This window comes from Prinia subflava (assembly GCF_021018805.1).
Source record: "Prinia subflava isolate CZ2003 ecotype Zambia chromosome W unlocalized genomic scaffold, Cam_Psub_1.2 scaffold_22_NEW, whole genome shotgun sequence".
NCBI lineage: Eukaryota > Metazoa > Chordata > Aves > Passeriformes > Cisticolidae > Prinia > Prinia subflava.
In genome coordinates this window covers 4683684-4702042 of record NW_026960606.1, presented here as the reverse complement: position 1 = coordinate 4702042, position 18359 = coordinate 4683684, and the positions used below count along the sequence as shown (strand labels likewise).

Here is an 18359-nt window from a genome sequence, read left to right as displayed (position 1 = left end):
AAAGAACTGTTATTCCTATCCCCATACCTCTGTCTGAAAGCCTCTAATTTTCTACATTAGAATAATTTGGAGGGAGGGGATTTGAATTCTCCATCTCTAGGGAGGTCCTGTCCCCTTCCTAGCAGATACCTGTCTTTCAAACCAAGACACAGACCTGCTAAAAGCAATGTCTTTTACCATTTCTCATCCTGAGCAAAACTCAATGTGGATTTTCTTTTTTCAGTGCATTTTTAATTAGTACATGATGCACTTTGGGTTTTTATTAGAGTAAGCAGCTTGGAAAAAAGTCCATGCCAGCTCTTCTACACCAGGGAGCCTCATCCTGTTCAGACCAGAAATCTCATGCCAGATTTCTGAAAGCCTTTCTTAAGATGGGTTCATTTCCATGGAGAAATGCTACGATTTCAACAAATGGAAATTTTTTAACATAGAAAAAGAAAAAAAAATTAGTGAGGAAATTCCTGGCCACGCCGACTTTGGGGTAAGGCTGTGCACAAGGTGGAGAGCTCAGGCCTCACCCCACACAGGCGCTGCACATGTGCGCACCTTGCATGCCCATGCACAACCAGGCACACCCTGCTCACATCTGCACCCATTACACTCACCTGTGTGCACACACATGTCCCCCTGCCATGCCCATGTCCCCCTGCCATGCTGTCTTGGTTTGGAAAGACAGGTATCTGTCAGGGAAAACTGGAGTTTCCCTTGCAAAGGAGAATGTAAAAACCCCCTCCCTCCAAATTATTACAATTTTGCAATTAGGAGCTTTCAGGCAAAAATATGGGAATAGGAATAACAGTTGTTTACTAGGAATATTAAAAAATACAAATGCAGTAGTACAAAAAGAACACAAACAAGCAAACAAACAAAAGTCCTAAAAAACCCTGTCAGTGTCAGAGATACGACCTGACACCCTGTTGTCAGGGTGCTGGAAGCAGTCCAAATAAGTCTTCCTGGAATGACAGATGTGTTTCTGTTGGAGTAGAGATGATCCTGTAGACAGGATTCAGTGGTGATGAGATGAGTCTGGTCTTCCTCTGAGAATCCAGTGGAAAAAGAGGATGTCTGGGGTCCCTGTGTCCCCATTTTTATCTGGGTAGGGAATGGTTGGCTCCTCTCCACTGGGTGGAGAATCTCACAATGGGATGATGTCATGTGTTATGTCACTGGTGAGCCTTAATGGCCCATTAACAGAAGATATCCCCCAGAGGGTGGACGAGGTTGATGAAAGAGATAAGAAACACTGTCCCACCTGGTTTTAACAGCTGGCCAATTGTCAGAAGGCATTCCCCCTCCCCCCCCTGGAGTTACAAGAGATAAAAAGAAACCATCTCCCAATGGCTTTCTACAGATGAAATAGAATATACATTTTTTTTGGTTACATAACCCAAGACACATACCTATGTCTCCTTGCCACGCCCGTGTCTCCCTGCCATGCAGGGACCCCACTGGCAGCTCCTGGGCTGTTCCCACACATGCATGAACTGTGCAGCAGTGTCCCTGTCCCCAAACTCATATGGGACCGGCAGTCTGGGCACCTCCAGCCATTGGCACATGGGCAAAAGATTCAGGCAGAAGCAGAGATCAAACAAGAAGCATGGCCCTGGATATGTCTGACAGCCACTGCACTGTGGGGCTCCACGCAGGTGTGTTTCCAGCGGCGTGGGAATGGTCAGGGCCCTGCGGCCAGAGGTGCTGCAGGAAAGCTGGCTGCCCCTCCGTGGGGGTGGCTGTGGCCCAGCCTTCCCACCGCATGTGCAGCCAAAGCCTCTCTAACTCCACCTCGGAGCGGGCTGGCTCCTTGCACACAGGGACCATGGTAGGGACGGCTCGGCACAGCCCGGAGGACTGCCACTTTCTGAATCTAAGTTCAGGGCTTGCATTGTCACCCTGCATCCCTACAGTGCCAGAAATATCTGATATCTGCCTGTCCTTCTCCCTCTAGGAGCCCTCAGCACACTCTGGTTATCACTGGTTTGTCATTAAATAGGCAGAGGCAGCCAAGCCGCAGATCTGCTCCGGGTATCAGCTCTGTGGACTGCTCTTCAGAATGCTGCTCTTTTCTCTTTTTCTGATGTTTTTTGGTGTCGAATACCTCTGGAACCCAGCACTTAGAAAAGTAAGTAAAAACTCTTTGATCCAATATTTCATAGCGTTGCTTCCCCAGACAGACCTGTCCCTCTCCCCTTGACTCGCTGAAACTTTTAACAGCTCTCCAAAACTCAGTCAACGTCACAAAATGCATTTTCTCAGACCACAGGTATTCACGGGACTTTTAAAAATCTTTGTATTATTCATAACTAGCTTTTACTTTATACAGGCTGGGGGTTTTTTCCTGACACTGCATTCTTTCCCCAGTTGACAATTACAGGGGATGGGAGCTACGCCATGAAAAGTTAAGTTACTCTTATTTCACTGGCAGCAAATTTTATGACAAGTAAGAAAATATTTTCCATTTCATTTCAATTATCTTGCCAGAAACCAGTGGAAAAGTCATTATGCCACCACATAAAGAGGAGAGAAAGCCAGGACGCAGTGGTAATTGATTGTCATGGATTATATTTCTTACTTTAATATGTCTGCAATGTGAGGGACAGTGAGACAGATTAGCTTCTGGTGGAGCTCCTGATAACTGGATTGGGCTCGTTTGTTCCCAGCTGCAGATGGACACTGCTGTAAGTGCTGAGCATGTCAGGGCTGCAGCAGGACTCTGCATCTCCAGCTGTCTCTGCCCGCTGCTGCCCAGCATCCTGGCAGTGCTGCCAAAACCCTTTATTATCCCACACCCCAAGTAAATCCTTTAACCTTGAAACCAACAGCCTGCCTGGTGCCCCTGTCATCCTTCTTTCCTTTGCATTTCCATGCTCATCCAGGAGGCCCTGCTTTGCACCCCATCATCAGTAGGTTTTGCTGGCTCTTAAGAACATCTCCAAAATTCCTGTGCACAGCCAAGGCAGCCTCTTTCCCACGCTGGCATCTCCAATCTCCTCTCTGCTCTATCCTGGAGCTACTCCAGCCTGGCCAGGCTGCCCTCCTGCCAGGCAGAGGAAGCACCCTGCTTGCTGGAAATTTTATCTTCTTATCAGCAAATAGAAATAAATACCCCCTGAAATAAAAGAAAAAACAATAAAAGCCATATGTTCCTCCAGAATCCTGCCAAGAAATTATAAAGTCTCTACTGTTCCTAGAAAAACAGAGGTCATGCCAGCCATGAGGGGAAGAGGCTGTTAACCCCTGGAGGGGCGGTTTTCTCCAAGCAGACAGCACAGAGACAATGCCACAGCCTCAGAAAGGACATCCAGAACTCAGGCCCTTGGTGTCCTCACTGGTGGCACTGGTGGAGGATGAAGTCCATCCAGCACTCCCCAACACCTGATGGGCAGGCAAGTAGGGTGTGAGGCCACGAGAAAACAGAGCTGTTCCTGCAGTGGAGCTGCACACAGACACTCCCAGAGACTGCACAGCCCTGTTCCTGTGGCTATGAGGCTTCTCCAGCTGGCCTGGGAGTCCTCAGGACAAAGCAGGTTGGGGGGCGGCTGGAAGTTTGTAATGCTCAAAAATATCAGCCAAGGGGAATGAAACTCTTAAAGAACATGAAACCCTTCAAGCTTCCTTCATGTCACTGGACAGTGAAAAAAACTTGAAAGAAGAGTTGTTCCTCTGAGGGGTGGCCTTGGACATGGCTCTGCCCTATGCACAGCAGCCTCCGCACTGGCCAGCAAAGCTGATGATTCATCTAACGAGGGTTTCATCACAGCCTTGCAGAGGGACATATTTCAACCATTCACCAGCAAGTGTCATTTTTAGCACTATAAAACATCTCATAGCTCTCTGAGCAGCACTTGAGGGGATTTGCACAAGCCCTTTACTTCCACACAGCACTGTTTGATTTGGGAAACGAGGCTCCCCAGGGCTCGCCAGCTCTCTCCGCGTCAGCAGAATCATTTTTGTGCTTCAAATAGCATCTGCCAGTACTCATCCCATAAGGGTCAGGCATCTGCAGAGACCGAGGGCTAGCAGAGTGTGGTGAGCACCTGCGAGCGGGAGAGGGCTGCTCCTCCTGGCGCCACTCCCCGTGGGGATGAGTGCCGCCGGAAAGCCAGCTGCTACACCTTGAAGCTCTGCAGCAGTCCTCGAGGAGATCTTTGATCCACAGGCAATCCTTGATCTCCTCGAGGCAGAGAGAGGCTCTTACCTCCACCTTTCAGAGAAAACAGAAGGCACAGAGATGGAGCGAGTAAGCTGGGGAGGACACGGTTGAGCAGGTGAGCTAGAGACACTATGATGAAGCAAACAAGACAGGGATGCAGTGTGGAACAAGCAAGCTAGGGAGAAGGGAGAATGAAGTACCTGTGGATTTGGAAATTCAGCCCAGCCTGGGATGTAACCAGGCTCATGCCACAGAAAGCACCAGCAAAGGCTGAGCTGTGGCAAAGCTCCCGGAGCAGGTGTGGGAGGAGCACTTTCTCCCAGGCTTGACACACATCCCAGGCTTGACACACATTACCCCTCATCCTGGCTGCAGCCTGCCCTTTCACCCAGCCCAGACTCCTTCCTGGGAGCTGCCTCTCCTCATGCTCTCCTGGTGATTGCTCCGGCTCGGAGCTGGGCTGTGAGGAAGCAGCCAGCCTCACGGCAGGATCCCCAGCAGTGATGGCCACACACCCAGCACCAGCCTGTCCGCCCATTGGACAGCCTGTGAAACTGGAGGGGTGCTGAGCTGACCCCTGTGTGGCTTTGGCCTCCCAGGTTTATGACATGGAACATATATTCTTCAGCAATGGCGAGAAGAAGAAGATTGTGATGGAAATTGACCCACTGGCCAGGATAGAGACCTTCAGCAGCGGGAATAGCAGTGAGGAAATCCTGGAGATCCATGACTTCAAAAACGTGAGTGTGGCAGCTTGTCCCTGAGACCCTGCAGTCCTGCAGCAGGACTGATGGGATCCTGAAGGACACGGGGAAGTCATTGGAGCAAGTCCCAGGACTATTTATTCCTGCATCAAGGAGAGCAAGACCCAGATATGCTGAGGATGCTCTCAAAGGAAATGAGATGTGTTATCTACATAAGCTTCCACCTGTATTTAATAGTGGCGTGGTTCAGTTTCAGTGAAATACATCTTAGAAGAGAGACCTAGTTATTGGATTTACCCTTGCAAAGGAACACAATGATCATCTGTCTATCTCAGCCCAGCGCATTTGTCTGTCTGGAGAGCATTAAAACCTCATGACACTGTAGAAAGCTCTCTATGAAACCTAATTAAAATTTTTAGGGAAATACCCTGTACAGTGACATATGGCAAAATTTTGAACTAATAGCCTAGCAGGAACTGGAGGTTGAATGTTCATATAACCATAACAGGCAGATGCTCTTCTGCATATTTTTATGATAATGAGAGCTCATGATAGTTACAAGGAGAAGAGGAGCAGAGTAAAATTTTATGACTACCTGCCTTAAAATATTTGTAAAAAGCCCGGTTCTCCCAAACCATAAAATGCAATATCCCTTATGAGAAACTGTTAGTACATCTTAGCACTGTCATTGTTTTAAGGATGGCATGATAATAATGACATGGACTCTCAGGCTTACAGCAAGAGGAGAGCGATCTTTATTCTTCAAAACCCTCTTTTTATACAGTACTTCGGTACAATGAATATGATTGGTCATTCAGAGCCTACACCTCTTTGTAAACATCTTTGCCAGTAAACAAGTTAGAAAAACACCACCTGCTAACTGTTTTTCACCTCCCAAGGATTGTTTGGATTCCTCCTTCGGATTTTCCCAGGCCAGAATGAGAGTTCCTTGCTTGTCTTTCAGCCAGTGCCTGAAGCCTAAAATCTGACCACTGTCAGTACCCACATAGCACCACTGCTGAACAGAACTGGCACAAAAATAGCAACAGGAAAAATTTTACTAAACCCTCCTCCTCCAGCTATACGCTGCCTCCAATGGGTTATTCATCATACTTTTTTGCCCTGATTGATTTTTGGGTGTTTTCTTTGATCCTGTAGGGAATAACCAGCATCTTCTTTGTGGGACTTCAAAAAGGTTTCATCAAAACTCAGACTAAAGTCCTACCTGAGATGACAGAGGCCAAGATCCCTGAGCTTGAGGTAGGTGAATAAAACAGGGCTTCCCTCTGTCCTGTGAAATCCACTCCTCCCCCTGGCATAGGGGCTGCCATTCTTGCCGCCCTCCCATCTGCTCCAGCCTTCCCAGAGATGCTGCAATAAAGAAATAATGAGTTGTGATCACTTCATAAAATGATCTTATTTCAGAGGATTGCTTATAAAAAAAAAGTGAAAAGAGACGGGATTAGAAAGCTGTTGCTATGGTTTTCGGACGGCACAGAAATAACAACATGACTCTCCATGATGGTAAAGATGAGAGCAAATTTTATTCTTCTAAATTCTACTTTTATAGAGTAGTTCGGTACAAAGAACATGATTGGTTATTCAGCGTCTACACTCTTTTGTAAATATTTCTTTCCAGTAAACATGTTGGAAAAACACCACCTGCAGATAGTTTCTCACTTCCCAAGGTTTGTTTGAATTCCTCTTTAAGATTTCTCAGGCTAACATGAGAAAGTTGTTCGCCTGCCTTTCACACAGACAGTAGCAGAGCCTGAAGCCTAAATTCAGACCAATGTCAGGCCCACATCTCCCCCTTTTAGTTTTTGCTGAGGGCGGCGTCTGTGTCTGTGTCCTCTCCTGCAGGGCCCTTGCAAGAGAAAAAAAGACAAACATGACACCAGAAGTCCCATTAGTAATCAACCAATTACTAAACAGAACTTTCATTGGGCACCAACTTAAATGGTCAGGGAAGTTCTGTGGCATTTGGTGTTGACCCTTCATAACCATGTCCATGCACCAGCGTCAAGCTTAGCTATTTACTAATTCTAATACAGAAAAGAACAAAACATCATTAGCCTGCTCAAAAATGGCAGTCTAATTTGTCAAGATCCATCACTCTAGGAATCATCCTTTCAGATAACAAGGGCTTTTTCTGCCTTTTAGCAAAGGACAGTGGTCCTTGCATTACACCTGCAACCGCAAACTGATTTAATTTTCCAACTATTTGGACAACCTGAGTTGACCTTTTTTTTTTTTTTTTTTTTTTTAATGCAAAAATGCATGCGATGTTTGAAAGGGCAGAGACCCATTGCAGGATGTGCAGTATTGGACCATCGTTCACTCAATTGGCCCATGATATCTGTAGGATGTCACCTAGAAAGAAAAAAAAAAAATAATAAAATTAATAAAAATATCAATAAAAAGATATCTGACTCCAAAAAAAATCTACATGATCCCAAAGACCAGAAAGGCAAAAACCACAAAGTGAAATAACAGCCCTTAATAACTACAAAACATACACCGAAGGCACGTGAAATATTACCTAAAATACAACTACATCTATGTAGGAAACTTAAATGAAACAACATCTACTATAAAATTAAAACACATGAAAAGAAAAAGTCCATTGAGACAAGATGTTGATCCTTAGCATCACTGGATGTCTTCTTGAAGCCTGGAGCAGGGAATGACTCGAGGATGATCGATGAAAACAGGACCATGCTGCTGACACAGGACTTCTGTTGTCTCCATAACTTCCAACCACATGGTCATCTTTGCAGTCTATATGACAGCCACTAAGGCTATGCAATGTCCCTTTTCACTCCTCAAAGGTGATGGGTAACACGACTGCTGAATCTGCTAATGATAAAACACAGGCACATCTTCTCCTTAAGTTAACAGACTTGTCAGGCTCCATTGTCTAAATTCAACATCCAGGTTTCATAATTACTTTTTCTTCAGGTTCATAACATAAATGTTATATTGTTGCATGTTATCTTTTTAATAATAATTTAGATCAGCCCAGAAACTGCAAAAGCTGAAGTGCTTCTTTTCCAGTGACAACCTGTTCATCCTTCCCGGGCAGGAATTCCAGGTTCACCTCAAAGATCAATTCAGCTATTATATTTAAAGGTCAAATTGTTGAGTCAAATAACTCATATGTAATTTTTTGCTAAAACATCTGGGCAAACAGGCAATTCCCATCCAGAGAGAGCCAAGGCATGGCCAGTGCCCAGCTCTAACGGCAGAGGAATCCCTTATACCAATTTTAAAAACAAACTTCTTAAAAATCTTATAATAAGAAACTAATATAATAATTGACACCTCCTAAATTTGTCAGGGTAGAGATGCTCTGAGCTCAGCAGGCTCCTGAGATGTTCTGTGACCAGGATTGGAACTGCATCCCAAACAGTCAGGACAGAGGAGGCATTCTTACAAACTCAGATAACCTTGTCTGGAAATCTGAAAATATTTAGAAAATCATGAATGCAAAACTAGCATGGACAGCTAGAAAACAAGGAAAAATTCTTGGGTGACACGTGTCTTACAGGCAATTATAGACAAATAGCAAAGTACATGAGAAGAAGAAGCAGAAGCAGCAGCAGTAGCAGCCGGCTGTAGAACTGCGATAACTTTATCATATCAGTGAATTCACATCAAATATCTTAAAAACTGAGATAACACTTAAAACTCATAACTGATGGTTATACTGTAGAATTATTAATAATACTTGTTATCTGCGAAAGGTAACAAAGGTTGCTTATTTGTTTTTTGTATTTCTTGTTATTTTTCTTCTATTATGAACAGGCATTTAAGGCTCCAATTCTGTTCACAGAGACACCTTGAAAAGAAATGTTTTGAGGGAGGGGGGGAGGGAAAAAACCCAAACAAAAATCAACTGTCCCTCTAAAAGGAAAAGCTTCTGCTCACCTCAAAAGCGGCGAAGCTATTTGGCCCTCCCTGAGTGGGGCTTTGGGGGCTCAAGAGCCCCAGGGCCACCCCGCGGAGCTGGGGGAAATCCAAACAAACGTGGCCCCCATTTCTATGTAAAAAAAAAAAATTCAAGCGAAGCAACTCCTACAGCATTATCCGCTGTCTAGAGGAACGGCAAGTTCCTCGTGCCCTATTCGCAGTCAGCCGCTCGGCCCGCAGGGAAGGAGTGGGGGAGCGAACCCCGCCGCTCATGGCGGGGGGAAGGGGGAAAAAGGAGCGAGGAGACCGCTCCTCGGTTCCTATGACGACTTGCTGTGCAAATTCACGTGGGAAGGAAATGAAAACAGCGATGAAGTGTGTGCCGGCGGGGCAGTGGCCGCTGGCCCCTGCTCTCATCGCTACTGCACACGGCGGGAGAAAACCTCCGCCGGGGGGGAAACGGGGAGGGGACAACGGAGCGGTGCTCGGCGGAGCTCAGCCCGCCGCCTGTCTCAAGCGGAGAGCCGGTGGCCCCCCTCACCGCCCTGGGGGGAAGGGGGGGGGGGACGAAGAGGCAAAGCTGCTCCAAGCCGCCCGTCTCAGCGGCACCGCGCGGGGAAGGGATCTGCGCGCCCGCCCGACCCGCGCGCCTGTGGGGAGGGGGGAAAACCGAGTACGGAAAAACGAGAGAGAGAGAGATTTTGCAGCCGCTGCAGCGCCCTGGAGCAGGGCGGGAGAAAAACCGAGCGAGAGAGAGAGAAGGCAGGGAGATCGCATCCGTGCTGCCATGTCTGTCTCACCGCATCCCCCACCCCGCACAAGGGAAAGAACAAAGTTAAAACACAGAGACACAAAGACAAGCCCTAAACTCACACAGGCAATCATAAAAACAAGCACAGGTAACGTTAAAAGCATAAAACACTCATAAAGTGAACTTTTCGCCCTGAACACACAGAAGGATACAGAGGGATCAAAGGTTTTCGATCCCGGTCCCGTCCGCAGGCCAGATGCTGGGCCACGCCGACGAGGAAAGGATCGTTGTGTCACACTCCGGGTCGGAATCTGACCAGCTGTATCTTGGACGGGCTAGCATCTTTTAAAGTCACGGTACAGACTAGTCGCAGTGGATGATAGCGCAGGAACCACTGCCAGCCATCCGTGGTATGAAGAAAGGAGAAGGAAAAGCCAAGGAAGCGCCGTCTCTGCCGGCCGGGAGAGGCTTACAGACGCTCGCTTTGATCTCGGCCAGACAGAACCGAAAGAGGTCGGGGGAGCGCTGGGCAAGCTGTCGGCAGCGAAGAATTCCAGCTGCTCTTGTCAGGAAAGGCACAAGCTGTCCTCTCTCAGGAGAGGGGTTCCCCAGGTTTTTCTGGAACCTCTGCCCGGCTGTCTTTTCTAGAAATTAAAGTCCAGCTGTGCTGGGTGCCGTCCGACCTGCTGTCTTTTGGCAGGATTTATCTTTTTCCATGGTCAGCAGGACCAGCATTCTTTAGAAAAAACGTGGAGATACTTCGCTTACCTCTCTGAGGAGGCAGGTAGAATTTTCAAGCTTTGCTGCATGAATCAGTCCTGGCTGTGCTGAACTTCTTCGAAAACGTCGGGTCACCAGATGTTGCTATGGTTTTCGGACGGCACAGAAATAACAACATGACTCTCCATGATGGTAAAGATGAGAGCAAATTTTATTCTTCTAAATTCTACTTTTATAGAGTAGTTCAGTACAAAGAACATGATTGGTTATTCAGCGTCTACACTCTTTTGTAAATATTTCTTTCCAGTAAACATGTTGGAAAAACACCACCTGCAGATAGTTTCTCACTTCCCAAGGTTTGTTTGAATTCCTCTTTAAGATTTCTCAGGCTAACATGAGAAAGTTGTTTGCCTGCCTTTCACACAGACAGTAGCAGAGCCTGAAGCCTAAATTCAGACCAATGTCAGGCCCACAGACAGCGACAGACAAAAGCCTCTAAGCACAACACCAGAGATCAAGAACAATAATCCTGTTGTAGTCAAAAGGTTGTAAGGCAGCTCAGGATTAGCAGGCACCAAAAATTCAATCAAATTGTTTTCTCCAAGATTTGAGCCTCATGTTTTCAAACAGAATGAAGCAGAAATAAGGGATTTAAAAGAGCAGCCACATTTAAGAAATGCAAACTGAGAAAACTCTTGACATGCAAACCTGAGAGGTGGGAAGCACCAGGCTGGGGCACTTCCTTGTCCTGCATGGACCTTCATCCCACTGATGTGCCTGATTGCTTCCTGCACCCATTTCACTGCCCACTGCATCCTGCTGCAAGAAGCCTCACACCTTGCATGCTGCATGGAAAAGAGTGTGGACTCCATAATTTAACTCCTCTCTGACAGTGAGACCTGGAGTGACAGCTCAGTCCCTCGACAGCAGTTGTCCTTTGTCCCTGTCCCCATCCCCATCCCCAAGGCCCTGGTGGTGGCACAGCTTTCCTGCCTCCCCATTTGTAAGACGATGGGTGTTAGCAGATTGAATCCCTCCTAGGGAAGCTGCTGCAGATAAAACTCCAGCAGGACATGTGTTTGAAATGAAGCATGGGCAGAAACATTTACCTGAATCATGACCCAAATTCCCAGACACCAATTCTTTGATTATACCCTAAGAAGCTAATAGATCTTTTCAGCTACCATCATAAAAGGGATATAACTTCCCAGGCTTTAGCAGAACATTGCCCTGGGTAGAGAGCTGAAATGTAAAACCCAGTGAGATAAATGTAGATTTAAGATCTAGTCATGTCTTTTTGGAGCCTGCAAGCTGCCAGGTCCTGCAGGCAGCACCTCTCTGATCCCACGGCTTCCACCAGAGACTCCAAAAATGACCCAGACTGGGTCAGGTTGTGTTGGCTACTTCCTATGACTTCCCAAAGCTGTAAGGAAAAACTCTATACAAGAGATATACAGCTCTAGATGCCTTCTGGAAAGAAAAATGCTTTTTGCCAGCTTGCTCTATGGGCTACCACCACCAACACGGGCAACGTTGCCTTGGCAGAGAGCTCAGCGCAGATCCATCCAATAATCTTTATATATCTCCCTCCCTAAGTGCCTGCCAAAACACACAGCGGACTAATGCAATGGCAGAGACGTGGTATAAATTACAGAATACAGCCGTGCAAAGAATTTCTGTGAGGAGTAAATTAAAGTGTTAGATAAGAAAATCAGTAGCAGAGGGAGAGAGGAAATATTAAGAACAAAGTAGAGCAGAAGTGTTTTAATCTTGTGTTTTAAATGACTAGAGTGGCTCCAGAAGGCTCTTCCAGATAGTGAGGACTACGCAGGAAAAGGGTCTTGGATGATGAACTAAGAGAGGAGAGCAAGGTGGTGAGGGCTGTCGGGGTATTGCATGTGCATCCCCTGAGCACCATGAGCCAAGGCAGGTGAAGTCCAGCTGCTCTCTGGGAGGGAAGAGGTGCCTCTAAGCCAAGGGGAGGAGAAGCAGCCAGTGGTGGGAACAGGGTGTCTCACCAGGCCAGGGTAATGTCTCGCTCTTCTTCCAGAGATAAGAAATCACCACCACCTACTTTGAGCAGTCTATGGTCTGAGTGCCTGGGGAAAAGTCCATTCAGAACAAGGAATCCCTGAAGAGTTCCAAAAATTTTGATATCTGCAAAAATGTGACCATCTTCTGGATCCACCCCATGCCAATAGCAGGTACAAGGAGCCATCTCCTCCCCAGGGGGTTCATGAGCCCTCTCACTGGGAACAGTCCTGTTAAACACTTGTGGCCCCCCTACCGTGGCCCCCCTGCCATGTCCCCCTCTGTGACATGGTGGGAACCCACTTTCACAGCCTCGTTGTACATCTCAGACATGAACAGTGTTGCCCATGACCACAGGAGACCATAGCCAATGTAATAGCAGGGGCTGAAGTTTGTCTTCAAAGCACTTGTCTCTGCCGGCTCCCCGCCACCCTGCACTTTGCAGAGTGGCCACCTATCACCGTGGAGGCCTAGCCAGAAAACAGACTGGGGACACAGATCTGGGTGCAACAGAGCATGCCGGGCAGAAGACCCGGTTTATTTACAAAAACCTACTTTTATACTTTTTCTATGAGGCCTGTGGATTGGAGGAAGGAATTCCCACCTCCACACCACATTGGTCCAGGAGGCTGTCAATTACCTTTTCTCCTCCCAACTAGAAATATGTAAACAATGGGAGACAGTTAGGAAAACATGCCAATGTTTACATTAGGTAGCGGGAGAAACTGCACGTCGGCTAGCCAGGGACAGAACCTCATGGCAACAGCCACCCTCCTCATAACAAAGGAAAAAATATAATCCCTTGTACCTGCAAAGAAAGCAGCACTGGTGGAAACTGAGACACCTAAATTCTCGTCACCACATGAACATCAGAGTGTGAGCAGACATCTGCATCTAAATCACATGGCGGGGTTGCCACCTCCAGCTGCTCACTACACAGCTCTCGCAGAGGTTGTGGCCTCTGAGATCTGCTGGTGTAATTACCCACTCTCTCTAACCCACTTCCAGCCGAATGAGCCAGTTCAAAAATCCCTGCTGAGAGAACTCCCTCTGCTCTGCGGCCACAGAGGCACATGGCATCACTCACAGGTACTTGTTGCATTGTATGGCAACAGTGACCATCGAGTCCAGGAGGGAGCAGCCACTGGCAGGGAAAACAGATGAGACAGGCCTCTGTTTGTTAAGCATGAGGATCCATTTTTATTTCCCCCAGGACTGGGGAGGGGGAGGAAGGTGGGGGGGGGGGAAACGGAGAGGGAGACAGGGGCTGAGTCATGGGGTTTTACAGGGTGTTGTAGGGGCGGAGTTTTAGGGTTTGGGTCAAAGGAGGGGTTAACACAAGGAGAGTAAGATCAGATTTCAGCCTCCTAGAAACAGGAGGATTCCACAGGTACTGGCCAGCTCACTCGTGGTCCAGAGGGCAGGTGGGCACCAGAGCTCCCTGATGCAGAGGGAGGCTGGTGTCCTTGACTGCTGTCCCCTTTCTGCTTCCTTGTCCCTGCTGTTATACCCCATCTGCAGCAGTGTCCTGGGTCAGTGAATCCAGCTGTGTCACCAAGGTGCATCCAAAGCCTTTGCCAGGACAGCAGTGTCCCAAGGCTGTCTGGCATCTTCCCTTGCAAAGGAAATTATTGCTGCAGTGGTTCTTTTTTAAGCTAAGAGAGATGTAGCTGGGCATGATCTGCTCCAAATCATGTTGCTTTGATGGGGCTCTACAAATCCAGCTCCCAGCAGCAGAGCTCACCTTGAGGATGTGCTTCTAAACATCCACAGCCCCATGCAGGAGGTACCAACCACACTCATCCATGGGCAAGGGGCTGGAATGAGCCATTATCTCCTATGGCCCTGCCCCAGGCTGAGTGAGAGCAGGAGGCAATGGAGCACTGCTTTTCCAGTGGGATTTCTGGGTACCTTGGCACCAAATTCTGGTAGACATTAATTCTTGCTGCTGCATTTGTCCCCTTGTTCCGTGGTTATTGACAGCAACATTTGGACTCTTCCTGTAGCTCTTGAGCTGGCCAACCTTGAAGGGGCAGAAGAAGAAGACCCTGAGCTGCTGATAGAAAGCCAGAGCTGGTTGGATGGGGGGAGCGAGCACAAGATGGAGAAGGACAGGCAGGTGGGGCCCAAGCGTCAGGCACAGCAGCTCACTGAGGAGGACCTGCCTGTCAATGACTACATGAGTGAGGAAATCACATCCTAGGGTGCCCTGGCCACAGTCCTAGACTACCTTGGCCATGGTCCCAGGGTGTCCCAGCTGTGCTCCTTAAGATGCCCTGTGCATGCCCTTGGGGTGTCTCCTTGCTCCCAGGGAGCTCTGTTCCCCTTCTGGTGTGCCCTGACTGCCTTCCCAGGCTTTCCTGTCCATGCTCCTGGGGTGCCTCTGTCACACAAGCCCCTCACTGCACTGATTCTGTCTCTTCCTGGCAGTCGGAGAACAGGCTGGAGTTCCACCCTCCGTGGGATGAGCGAGGCTACTGCTGTGCCCAGTGCTGCTGTGCCAGCCGCTACTGCCGGCTCGTCTGCGAGCCCCTGCTAGGCTACTACCCCTACCCCTACTGCTACCATGGCAGGAGGGTCATCTGCCACATCATCATGCCCTGCAACTGGTGGATCACACGGATGCTGGGCAGGGTGTAGCGCCAGCCATGCATGCCTGCTGCACTGCCACCCTCCAGGTGTATGCTGACACAGCCGATAGCGGGGCATCGCCTGGGCACTGGGCAATGAGCCTGCACACCTGCCAGCTGGGGCACCTCCTGGTGTTCCACTCCCGCACCCTGTGCTGCTCCCACGGGGCTGGGGGAGGCCGCGCCGCCAAGCTGAGCACTGAGAGGCAAACAATAAACATCTTGTAGGAGCGATTGCAAAGAAAATGAAAAGTTGTTTAGTCTCAGTCTGATGCTTAATGGATCTGCAAAGTGATCTAATTGCATGGCTGCCTTGTCAGGAGCATCCATAATTCAGGTAGAGGCATTGCCAGCATTCGTCTCACTGGGAACGTGCAGAGGTCCCTAATTTGCTCCCTGATGGTGCTGGTGGCTGTTCAGCATGTCCTGACCCTCTGTTCCAGCATGACCTGATGCGTTCAGTAGTTGTTACTGACAGCTCAGGGGTGCCACCTGTCCCCTCTGGAGTTGTGTGCAGCACAGGCAGTGGGAGAAGCTGACACAAGGAGCTCCCTGAGGAACCAAGCAGCCAAAGTCAGAGGGAGTCCACTCCTGTGGAGGATCCCAAGTGCCACCAGCTGTCCCCAGCCCTGTCACCAACAAATGGGTGAAACCTGAACTGCAGGAGGGAAGAAGCAAGTCCTCAACACTGCAGCTGCCCTGAGGACACTGCCTGCCGCAGGGCTGAAGGCTTACACCAAAATTCCCATGCACCCCTGGGCAGACTTCTGCCCATGAGCTTAGGGCTCATGACAAAGCCAGGTCCCAGATTTCATCCCAGGGAGCCAGCTGCTGCCAAGGAGCTGTGATATCCTGCAGGTGTCACAGGTGTCACCAGGCAAAACCCTTTCAGTGTTACCAAGGGAGCACACTGCCATGGCCAGGAACAGACACAGGTGCCAGGTGTGGCATTCCCAGGGCTGCCAGACCCCCTTCACATCCCCGCAGCTCCCATGAGGATGTGAGCATGTTTAAAGGGCAGATCCCTTCCTCCCTGTTCATGGCTGCACTGACAAAGTGGTTACAACACTGGGAACACAGTACAGCAGAGCTCCCCACATGGCATCCCAAGGGACACCAACCAGCCTTGGGGACACCAAGCTATGGATGCTGACAATTGGTCTGAATGTAGGCTTCAGGCTCTGCCAGGGTCTGTGTAAAAGACAGGAGAGCAACTTTCTTATTCTGGCCTGAGAAAATCTTAAGGAGGAAACCAAAACAATCCTTGGAAGTGAAAAACCATCAGCAGGTGGTGTTTTTCCAACATGTTTACTGAAAGGTGTTTACAAAAGGGCGTAGACTCTAAAGACCAGTCATATGAATTGTGCTGAAGTACTCTATAAATAGAGAATTTAGAAGAATAAAGATTGCTCTCATTTCATCATCATATCGAGAGTCATGTCGTTATTTCTGTGCTGTCCGAAAACCATAACGACACCAATCGTTTCTGACAAGTCCCTTGAGACATTTATCCCACTGAGAGGGGAGGTGCAAACACAGGAGGGGGATGTGTGAAACCCACGCAGCCACAGCTGCTGCAAGAAACCAGAGACCTAGGGCCAGCCAGCAATGCTTCTGACCCTTCTATGGGTGTCCAGATAGGTGACCAAGGTGCACCCAATGCCTTTGCCAAGACATTGGTGTCCCAAGTCTGCCTGGCATCTCCCTTAGCACATGCCTGTACCTCCAGAAGATCTCTGCAAATTAAGGTGAGTTGTCTACATAAGTGCTATTTAACCAGGTAAGATTCAGATCCTCTGATGGCTGCAGTGTTTTTGCTGCCTGTGGGGATGAGCAGGCTGCACAAGCCTCCATGTTCCCCAGGGTGGCACAACCCATGCTGGTTTTCCTGCATCTGCTTGGAAGCCTCCAGGCTACCTGTGCCACCCTCTGCCAGAACCATCCCCATCCACCTGGCACCACCTCCACCAGATGCCCCAGGAAGGAATCTGCCTGCAGAGGCTGGGACACAGACTAGGGCGGGGTCCTTCCCTCTGAGCAGGCTTTAAGATGACAATCGGTTTATCCAAATCAATTCCTGCTTCTCACTTGTCCGTGCCCGGTCTCCATTGTCTTGGGTTGAAAAATGTAACCAAAAATGTGTATTCTATTTTCATCTGTTGAAACCGGTTGGGAGATATTGTTCTTTATCTCTTGGAACTCTAGGGAGGGGGGGAAGAAGGCAGATGCCTTCTGTTAATGGGACAACTGATAACACCAGATAAGGAAGTGCCTTCTTCTCTCTTCCTCCACCCATCCTCCTCCAAGGGACATCACCTGTGAATGGGCCATTTAAGGCCTCTCACATACTGATAACCTTACTTCATTCCATTGTGAGATGCTCCACCCAGTGGGAGGAGCCAAAGTCTTTCCACCAGCATAAAACCTGCAATCCCAAACACTAATTCAGCCAGTTTTCTACTGAATTCTCAAAGGAAGACCGGACCCATCTTGCCAGCACTGGACACTTTTTTTTTCTCTACAGGATCATCTCTACTTCAAAGAACAACATCTGTTACTCCAGGAAGACTTATTTGGACTGCTTCCAGCACCCTGACAACAGGGTGTCAGGTCGTATCTCTGACACTGACAGGGTTTTTTAGGACTTTTGTTTGTTTGCTTGTTTGTGTTCTTTTTGTACTACTGCATTTGTATTTTTTTAATATTCCTAGTAAACAACTGTTATTCCTATTCCCATATTTTTGCCTGAAAGCTCCTAATTGCAAAATTGTAATAATTTGGAGGGAGGGGGTTTTTACATTCTCCTTTGCAAGGGAAACTCCAGTTTTCCCTGACAGATACCTGTCTTTCCAAACCAAGACAGCATGGCAGGGGGACATGGGCATGGCAAGGGGACACGGGCATGGCAGAGGGATGTGTGTGCACACAGGTGTGTGTCGTGTGCAGGACAAAAAGAATTCTACTCAATACATAAATGAGTTGAAGCAGCATATAATACTGACAACCAAGTCACAGCTGAATCGGTGCAAGGACACCTACCAAGGTAAAGGCACCAGGAGCTATACCACCAAACCTCACTACAGCTTACAAAGAACCACTACATCCTGTACTTAAAGAAGTACAACTATAAAAAAGTACATAAAACCCAGGGGAGGTATGAGACAGCTTGGCAAACAACCTTGCTGAGCCAAGGCTTCAGGCAGGCAGGACTATGTTTTAACAGCCCTATCTCAAGAACAACTCTGTCTGGAGAATGAGGGGATGTCAAGGGGCTGCCAGAGGGAAGGGGAAGCATCTCTTTCCCAGTGGAGGCCCTGAAGATGAACACTGGGACAGCTGGGAGGCCATCAGCACAGTGTGGCACTTGGGGCAATAGCTGGGGGGTTCAGCACTAGGAGGAACACCCTGGCTGCAGCCACCACAGCCACACCAATTATCCCAGACGGTGACACAGCAGAGTA

At 48.4% G+C, this 18359-nt stretch overlaps 1 pseudogene; it reads left to right on the top strand.

Annotated features, from left to right (window-relative positions):
- Window positions 1-1706: 1706 nt before the first annotated feature.
- On the top strand, window positions 1707-14908 carry LOC134564871 (tenomodulin-like; annotated as a pseudogene).
- The last annotated feature ends 3451 nt before the right edge of the window (window positions 14909-18359 follow it).